We start from the raw sequence: 10626 nt of genomic DNA, 5'->3' as shown, positions 1-10626 counted from the left end.
CTCTGTTTCACGTCATCGACAATCAGGATACCCATCGACAATCAGGATACAAATGAATGGTTCTAATCCTACGTTTGAGTCAAGTTTCGTGGAATTCTGAGAACGTCCAAAATTTAGCTTTTTTGCACTATTTTATTAAAGGAACTTTGTTTCCTTTTTACACTAACTTGTAGTTATTATTACGCTTAGCAAATTTACTACACAAATGCATGGGTCTATATCTACGTTTGGGTCAAGTTTCATGGAATTCTGAGAACGTTCAGAATTAAGCTGTTTTGCACGGTTTTATTAAAGCAAGTTCGTTTCCCTTTTACACTAACTTGTAGTTATTATTACGCTTAGCAAATTTACCACAGAAATGCATGGTTCTAGACCTACGTTTGGTTCGATTTCATGGAATTCTTAGAACATTCAAAATTTAGCTATTTTGCATGGTTTTTATAAAGCAAGTTCGTTTCCCTTATACACTAACTTGTATTTATTATTATTTTTTTTAGGTAAATGTAAATTTCATTAATAAAAGTAAAAGTACAGTACAACATGGGTTCATCAGTTGGTTTCTCCCTCAACCCAAGGGATGCGCCATAATTTATACAATGCTCGTGTACTGATTGATAAAGTTAAATTGACACTAATAATCCTCTGTTTGACATCATCAATGTTAAAATCTCCTCAAGTTCCTTTCTCTCCATATGTGGTACACACATGCTGCAAGCAGTGTACGGAAAGCGATATTAACAATGTGTTTACCTCTCCATTTCCGCATCGCCCACTCAATATCCATTGTCCAAAAAAAAAAAAAAATGGACCACAAAAATTCTCTCAAAAACACACACTAGCACACCATATCAAACACACACTAATGCACATTCCATGCACATGGCTGCTGGCGACGAGGAGGAGGACGGAGACACTCCGGCCAGTGACGGGGAGGTCGGAAAAGTGGGAGGCCGACGATTGGTGACCGGCGATGGCGAGAAACAACCGCCGGCAGCTTTTTGAGGAAGACGACGACTTGTCCTTGCAATCAACCGACAATTTCCCGGCGACTGACGATACCCCAACATTATTCGAGATCGTGGCTCTCAACCAGAACGCGGAAGAATGCGATATTGCCGCTGAACAGACCTGTTGGAAGGAGCCGCGCATATTAGGGTTTTCTCCACAAAAAACGGCTGTGGAAGATAAAGGGTTTTCCGAGATTCAGCCGTCGGCAACTGGAGTATATCCACGATCTGATGACATAGACTTCTTTGGAAGAGTGCCCCGACCACAACTTGTGAAAAAAGGTGGAAACTTGGACAAAGAATGGACGGGAACGAAACTAGGGTTTGGCGCCGCCATTGACGCCATTGATGTCGTAGCTGCTGTAAACGATGATGGATCTCAACGGGAAAGTGAAAACTCACCATCTGCTATGAGTGCTGATGATTTGGGAACTGGAAACGTCAAGGAGACGAATCGTTCGCCGGGAAACCCACGCGACGACGACCTTGGCCAAGCTTCCATGGCTGACGGGTTTCACGGCGATAAAGACCAACCACGCTTCAGCTTCTTCGAATTTCTTACCCTTGCTCATAAGGTCGTCGATTCAGGCGATGTGGCAGCCATGGCAGCGCTGTCCGATTTGAAACAGAAATGGGAATTGCAGTATGGCCGGCCGGCGAGATTTCTGGTGAAAACATCTAGACATGTGCAGCCACCTGTAACACGCGCTGTGCGATGCCTTCTCGATGATCCTGCAGTGCCGAAATAGCCGTTAACCAACAGCAACGCTGCTGCAGAAATTCCAGCATTTTCTGCAGCGTTTTTGGCCGGAAAACAGCCAGAAGACGAGCTCGGAATGGCGTAAAAATCGCAGCAACAATCTACTGAGTTGTTGGATGGGAAGTCAATGGAAATTCAGCAGAACGACGCTGCTGCAGAATCAGAATCTGCTGCAGAAATTCCAGGTTTTTCTGCAGCGTTTTTGGCCAGAAAACAGCCGGAAGACGAGCTCGGAATGGTGCAAAAATCGCAGCAACAGTCCACTGCGTTGTTGGGTGGAAATTCAATGGAAACTCAGCAGAAATTGCCTTCAGATTCAGCGATAACGGCCTCCAAAATGATGATGAAGAACACGTCAATGGGAGGTAACTCGGTCGAAAATTTTCGCAATACCAAGGTCTCCAATTTTCATTCGGGTATTTTTATTGGGAATATTCCTTTACATACAAGCTCGGACAATTGCGTAGATGAGGATAAAATTGCACGTGCTTTCAATAATTCATCCCGTAAAACGCTTACGTACATTGCCCCAACGAAACAAAATGGGGAGATTGTGGTTCGCCCTTCTTTGGACATTGTGCATGATGGGTCTAAACGATGGAAATCTACGGCGGTAGGATATTTTCTGGGGAAACGACCGTACTACCATCACTTGAAAGAATTTGCTCACTCGGTTTGGCCAGCTCTACGTGAGGTTACAACGACAGTTAATGGCTTCTTTTTCTTTCGATTTAAAACTGTGATAGATATGGAGGAAGTGATTGAAGGAGGTCCGTGGTTGTTTCAAGGACAGCCGATTGTACTGCAGAAGTGGGAACCGGGGATGGCTATGAGGAAGTTGAAGCATACCCAAGTACCGGTCTGGATCAAACTTTGCCATCTCCCCATGGAATTCTGGACGACGGACGGACTGAGCACTGTTGCAAGTGGAGTGGGTAAGCCTCTTTATTTATTTATTTTTTTTTTGGTAAATGTAATTTTCATTAAGTAAAAAAAATGGTACAGTACAACAAAGTGATCATCTGGTGGTTTCTCCCTCGACAGGCCAAGGGATACGCCATAGTCTATACAAAGCTCGTGTACTGACAGAACTAGCTAATGAAATACTAATGATTTGCTGCCTGACATCATCAACTATCAATAACGCCATAGTGCTCGGAGTCCTCTCTCTTTGCTCAAAACGTCTTATGTTTCTCTCCCTCCAAATGTGGTAAACAGAAGATGCCAGTAGTGCTCGATAAGCTATGTTAACGATGGGCTTACCCCTCCATCTATGAGAAGCCCACTCAATGTCGTTCACCCAATCTCTATTGGGCCAATGAAATTGTACCTTTCTTCGGATTGCTGTGAGACACTGTCGGCTAAATCTGCACTGGAAGAAAAGGTGTGAATGTGTCTTTGTTGCCCCCTCGTTACAAAGTATGCAATCACCAAAGTGAGATAACCATGGTTTGTCTGTCGTAGGCAGCTTGCCAAGAATAGCAAGCCATAGGATGAATAAGTGACGTGGACTCTTTAGTGAGCCCGAAAGTAGCGAAGCCCAACCTACTTTCGGTCCTGGGGGATCAAATAAACTGTAGAGAGACTGTGTTGTGGGTCGATCCTGATCAAATCTCCATACGATCCGGTCATCTCCTCCACGGATTGTGGGTAATACATGTGTGATCTCCAAGCACTCGAAATCCGTGATAAGCGGCCACTGCCATTCTCCTCCACTAATCACCGTGTTGAGTTTTGCTGACTCCTCAAGTCTAAGGAGCCTCGGTCCATGTGGAAATATCTCAATAAGAGGTCTGAGGTAATGCCACGGGTCCTGCCAATGATGAAACTTCCGCCCATCTCCGATTTGGTAGTCCACCATAGGACGGAGAAAAATCCATAGACGCAGGAGTTTCCTCCAACTCCATGAACTTCCATGATCTCGGATTGTCCATATGGAAGTGTCTCGTAACCGGTCATGGTATAGCCATTCAACCCAAATAGAGGTTCGATCACACCGAATGATATCACAGAGTTTCTTAGTCATTAAGGCTCGATTCAAGGTAGTAATGTCCTTGAACCCAAGACCTCCCTCGTCCACCGGCCTACACAATTCATTCCATGCTACCTTAGCATAGCCACTATTTGTTGTGCCCTTCCATAAGAAGTTTGTCAGCCTCTTCTCAATTTCGTTCGTAACTCTCTTTGGTAAAATGAACACTGAAGCCCAATAAAAGCTCAACGACATGACTACAGATTTAATAATTCGTACCCTACCGGCATATGAAAGTGTCATTCCCTCCCAACCAGCAATACGTTTATGGATTTTCACCAATAATGGTTGACAATCAGCAATAGTTAATCTGGAGGATAATAGAGGTAGACCTAAATACCTCAATGGAAGGAGTCCCTCCGGAAATCCAAGTGCTTCCAGCATCTCCTCACGTAAACCCTGTGCTGACCGCGAAATAATAAGATGACTTTTCTGTACGTTCAGTCGGAGGCCCGACCAAAGGCAAATCGATCCAGCCCTCTCTTAAGGACCTCAATAGAGTCCATATCCGCACGGCAGAATAACAAGTCATAAGCAAATCCCAGCTGAAAAATCCGAGCTGAATCACACTTCCAATGAAAAGAAAAGAGCCCATCCTGGTCAATCATCTATAGGTATCCCAAGTGTAATACCTCCATGACGAGGACAAAAAGGTACGGCGATAGAGGATCCCCCTGTCGAAGTCCTCTTGCACCCGAAAAGAATCCATGTGGCTTTCCATTCAATCCTACTGAGAAGGATGGTGTAGTGGCACATTCCTCAATCCACCTGATAAATGTGGGTGGAAACCCAAAAAGTTCCAAAACCGCAACTAGGAAGTCCCATTCAACTGAGTCATACGCCTTTCTAATGTCAACTTTTAACGCGCATCTGGGAGGTAGGCGTGACTGATTGTATCCCGAGAAAAGTTCCTGAGCTAGCATGATATTGTCTCCGATACTTCTGCAAGGAACGAATGCTGCTTGGCATGGGCTAATGACTTTGTCCAATACCACACTCAGTCTTTTGACAATAAGTTTGGCAATAATCTTGTAGAGGACATTGCAGTAAGAAATAGGTCGAAAATCACCAACGGACATAGGGGAATGTACCTTCGGGATAAGCGCCAATATTGTGGTATTGATTTGTTTCAAGAGCCTCCCGGTAGTGAAGAAATCTAACACTGGCCTCGTAACCTCGCCTCCCACAATCGGCCAGGCAGCTTTGAAGAAGCCTGACGAGTACCCATCAGGACCCGGTGCCTTATCCTCTGCAATATCGAACACTGCCTCTTTGACATCCGAGGGGGTGAATGGTGATAAAAGAGAATTGGTTTCATCCTCAGTCACCAGATGTCTAGCCCACGGTCTGAGGAACCGAATATCAATCATGTCCCGTCCTCTTTGTCCTCCTAAAAGGATACGATAATAAGATACAAATTCATTGATAACAGCCTCCTGCTCCGTGTGAGTGATCCCGTGCTCATCATTTATTTGTAAAATTCTCCTTGTTGCCCGTCTCTGTGCAATCTTGCGAAAAAACACCCTAGACCATTGATCACCATCTTTCATCCACTCCATTTTTGCTCTCTGATGTAACATGGTTTGTTCGAGCTTCGCTGCTCTGATGTAACATGGTTTGTTCGAGCTTCGCTGCTTTGGCCAAAACCATCCGACAACAGTGCTCCAAGAATCAAAATACTTCCTCCTGCCTGTTTGCACTAACCAGGTTTTGTGCCGCCTCAAGAAATCCCTTTGCCAACTGTACGCCGCCTCAAGAAATCCCTTTGCCAACTGTACATTGTGCGATAAATCTCCCTTATTTCTCCTTTGTTCCCAGAAGATTGGTTTCAGTGCTTTAAGTTTCCGAGTTACCGCATACATCGATACACCAACTACATCATGTTTCCAAACATTCTGCACACTGGGAAAAAATTTTGGTGAGAGGGTAAGATAATTGTCAAAACGGAATATACCTCCCAACTACTGCTGTCTATCCCCACATAACACTAGTGGTGAGTGATCCGAGGTACACGGGGTGAGGCTGAAATATGCGGATGTGGGGAATCGGGCAATCCATGTATCATTAATGAGCATCCTATCAAGTCGCTTCCATAGATTACGTGGACTTGCACTACAATTGTGCCACGTGTACCATTCTCCTTGCATGGGTAGAGGTAACAATCCGGCATTCTGGATACAATATTGAATTCCTCCATTGCAGGTCGTATGTCACCAAAAGCTCCACAGACTTCACTGAGATCACGTACTGCATTAAAATCACCTCCGACTAACCACGGAGTATCCACGCACTGGATGGCAATTGTACTAAGTGAATCCCAAAGTGAGCGTCTGTCCGCTAGCTCTGTAGCCCCATAAATGACAGTAATATCAACTGATTCCTGAAGAGCTCGGATAGTGACATGACTGTGTAAAAATTGTGTACTCAACTCAACCACAGTAACATCAAGAAAATTGTCATCCCAGCCAATCGAGATACGATTACCCGTCAACGCATAATTCATAAACCATTTCCAATGAGGTAATAAAAAGATTGAATATGAGAAGCATTATTAACTCGTACTCGAGTTTCCAGGAGACCTAAACTCAGCCACAAGATCCTTTACTGCAAGCTGATGGTCCCTCTTGTTCAGGCCACGTACATTCCAAATTGCCATATTCAACATAGATCACCATACTTGGGGCTGCTTGCCTTAGGACCCCTATTAGCGTCCAAATTGCCATATTCAACATAGATCACCATACTTGGGGCTGCTTGCCTTAGGACCCCTATTAGCGTCATTTGCATCTTCAAGCATCTGTAAGGCGTCAAAAGTATTATAAATGACTAACGCCTTACCCTTATCCTCACGTCTCTTTTCACGATGAGTGGGAGACGCATGTACCCGTCAACGCATAATTCATAAACCATTTCCAATGAGGTAATAAAAAAGATTGAATATGAGAAGCATTATTAACTCGTACTCGAGTTTCAAGGAGACCTGAACTCAGCCACAAGATCTTTTACTGCAAGCTGATGGTCCCTCTTGTTCAGGCCACGCACATTCCAAATTGCCATATTCAACATAGATCACCATACTTGGGGTTGCTTGCCTTAGGACCCCTATTAGCGTCATCTGCATCTTCAAGCATCTATAAGGCGTTAAAAGTATTATAAATGACTAACGCCTTACCCTTATCCTCACGTCTCTTTTCACGATGAGTGGGAGATGCATGTATGTCTGACCGTGGTGAAGTACCTTCCAACGGCGGTAAAGAAGAACTCCGAGAAGGAACTGCAAGTGCATCCCCCGACGTTTCATCGCGTTTGTTCTGCATTCGAGGTACCCATGATCCTCTTGACTTGGGTACATAAACGGACACTGGTGGCTTAGTGGGTTTGGCTATTTTATTCAACGAACAATCTTTTATAGAGTGGCCTAAGCTCAAGCATCCCGTACACTTCGGGGGAACCCATTCATATTCGACATCAACCTTGCAAGGCGTTTCCCCTCCTTTTTTTTTTTTTTGGTAAAAGTAAGTTTCATTGAGTAAAAATGGTACAGTACAACAATATGGTCCCCAAATGGTTTATCCCTCGACAGGCCAAGGGATTCGCCATAATCGAAATAAAGCACGTGTACTGACTGAGCTAGCGAGTGAGATGCTATGGATTCGCTGTCTAATGTCCTCAATGATCAGTAATGCTATGGTAGTAGGCGTCCTCTCGGTGTGATCGAATCGTCTCAGGTTTCTTTCCTTCCAAATGTGGTATACACATGCTGCAAGGAGTGCTCTATAAGACATGTTGATTATGTGTTTACCCCTCCATCTCTATGAAGCCCATGTAATGTCATCCTTCCACTCTCTATTAGGCCATAAGAACCGTATCGTTCTTCGAATTTCCGTGAAACATCTTCGACTAAATCTGCATTGGAAGAATAAATGTGCATGTATCTCTGTCAGTCCTTCATTGCATAGGATACATGGGCCAAGGTGAGCAAGCCATGGTTTAAGTTAGCAAATGGGCAAAAATTCTCTCACTAAAAATTCTCTCTCTCCTACACACACTAGCACACCTACAACTTCACACACAAAAACCCTAAACTACAAGTTTCCGGCCGGCGACGGCGGAAAAACGACCGGCCAGATGGAGGACGACAGCGACTTGCCGGAGGAAGGGGACGTGGATGATTGGGATGGTTTCAATAGCGGTGGTGAGGAATATGAACCGTGATTTTCTGGCGAGAAATTTGAAGAAACGGGTTTGGAGTTTTTGACCGGAAAAGGCACTTGTTCGCCGGCAAATGAGACGGAAATTGTTGGGGAGAAGAGCAGTGATGTTTCTAGAGCGTTTGGGCGTGTTTTCGAGGCGGAAACGATGACTGGTTCGTCGCCGCCATTGTTAGGGTTTCTAGGAGACGAAGAGTCACGGCGGAAAAAGACGACGGAAACCAGCGTTTTCACGGCTGCTGAAGGTAACCAAGGGTCTGTGGAGATGGCAACATTGTCCACGAACGAGAAAGGAGAGAACTTGACCTCTGATTCGAATCGTCCAAAGGCGCCGCAAAAACTTGGGTTTGAAGAAGCTTCCATCAATGGCGGACAAATGGAAGAACCGTTCAACCTTGACGAATTTCTGAGATTAGCCAACGCTGTCATTGACAAAGGTGATGAACAAACAGTTGCAACCCTTACAGATCTGAAAATCCGATGGAGAATGCGTTTTAGACACTCACATTCGCTGCGTTTGTTGGTCGAGCTACATGGAGGTGGCGCGTCACCACGTCGCCAAGCATGGAGGTGTCATTTGCCGTCGAGAAAGAGCAATATGACGTCGGAAACGGCGAGTAGACGGACTGGTTCAGACCTACAGGCGCCGGCGAACGAGAAGCTTCATATTTCCATCGGAAACGCGTCAGATTTACTACCACCGGCGATGGACCTTCCGGCGAGGTGGCCGGCCATAAGATCTGGTGACTGTACACAAACGGCTGACGTGGATGGATGTGACGTGGAGGATGATATGGCTGATAGGGTGGAATTTGGCAAGGATGATGACAAGGATGATGAAGTCATTGATGATGCAGGCATGACCTATGCTGATGACATCACTGCTGAGGCAAGCATGACCTATACTGATGACATCACTGCTAAGGCAAGCATGATACCATCATCTGCTGATGTCACAGATGACATCACTCTGCACAAGAAGACAAAAATTCTGCATTCTAACCTTAATTCTAGTGCTCCAATGGGATTGTTCGTCGGAAACATACCTTTGCATGCATGCTCAGACACAATTATCGATGACAAAATAGCCCATGCATTCCATAATTCAACTCGCAAAACCCTATCTTATGTGGCTCCATCGGTACAAAATGGAGAGGTGACAGTCCGACCAACATTGAATATTATAAGAAATGGATCCAAACGATGGAAGACTACCGCGGTGGGATACTTCCTAGGAAAAATGCCATATTTTCATCATCTGAAAGAGTTTGCAATGTCGGTTTGGTCGGAATTGAAGGAGGTCACTGGTACAAATAATGGATTTTTTTTCTTTCAGTTCAAATCAGTTGCTGCTATGGAAGATGTCATAGAAGGAGGGCCGTGGCTATTTCAGGGGCAGTCGATTGTTCTTCAAAAATGGGAACCAGGGATGGTATTACGAAAACTTCAACATACACAGGTTCCTGTGTGGATCAAATTACGTCACCTTCCAGTCGAGTTTTGGACAGAGGAAGGACTTAGTACAGTGGCCAGTGGAGTGGGTAAACCACTATACCCGGATGCAATCATGAGAGCATGCACGAGATTGGACTTTGCTCGTGTATGCGTAATGTTGGATGTGACCTCAAACGTACCAAAGCACATTATAATTATGAACCCGGATGAGGATGGAGGAGAATCACCTTGTAAAGTAGACGTTGAGTACGAATGGCTACCACAGAAATGCAAGAGTTGTATGACATTGGGACACTCTACTAAAGATTGTGTTCTCAACAAACCAAAACCCGCTAAACCACCGATCGCTGTATATGTGCCTAAAGTGGGGACACTGCAAGAACCAACAAGGCCTGAACGGAATCGGAGCCACCCTAGGGAGGATGAAGATACTACTAATATACCATCCCGGCCACCACATATGACTGATCGGAACAAGAGTAGACCACCACCAGATCCAGTGGTAGGAAAGCAGAGAGCGGGACGTGAGTACACTATAGATACAACCGGCCCAAGTCGTGAGGAGAGGGGTAAGGCAATTGTTATACACAACACTTTTGATGCACTTCACCTACTGGATGATACTGATGAGTCGTCTCGGGGCCCTAAGCATAGCAGCCCCATACCTAGTGATCCATGTTGAATGCAGCAATTTGGAATGTTCGTGGCCTGAACAAACGAGACCATCAGTTGGCAGTCAGAGACATAGTTGCTGAGTTCAGGTTACAATTCCTTGGTCTCCTTGAAACTCGTGTACGTATTAATAATGCAGCTCAAATTCAATCTTTTCTAATACCCCAATGGAAATGGTATGTGGATTATGGATCTACTGGTAATCGCGTGTGGATTGCATGGAATGATAGTTTTATTGATGTTGTTGTGGCGGAATGTGGAACGCAATTTATGCACTGTCTTGTTACTATCCGTGCAATACATGAAACAGTTGCTGTTACTGTCGCTTATGGAGCCACTGAAGTGGTTGATAGGAGAGAATTATGGAGTGCTCTGGAAAATTTAGCTATACAGTGTGCTGATATCCCATGGTTGATTGGAGGGGACTTTAATGCAGTTCGCGACCTCAGTGAAGTATGTGGCACATCAGGGGATATCCGAACAGCTATG

This window comes from Sesamum indicum, unplaced genomic scaffold, assembly GCF_000512975.1.
Source record: "Sesamum indicum cultivar Zhongzhi No. 13 unplaced genomic scaffold, S_indicum_v1.0 scaffold00118, whole genome shotgun sequence".
Lineage (NCBI taxonomy): Eukaryota > Viridiplantae > Streptophyta > Magnoliopsida > Lamiales > Pedaliaceae > Sesamum > Sesamum indicum.
This window is presented reverse-complemented; position numbering follows the sequence as displayed.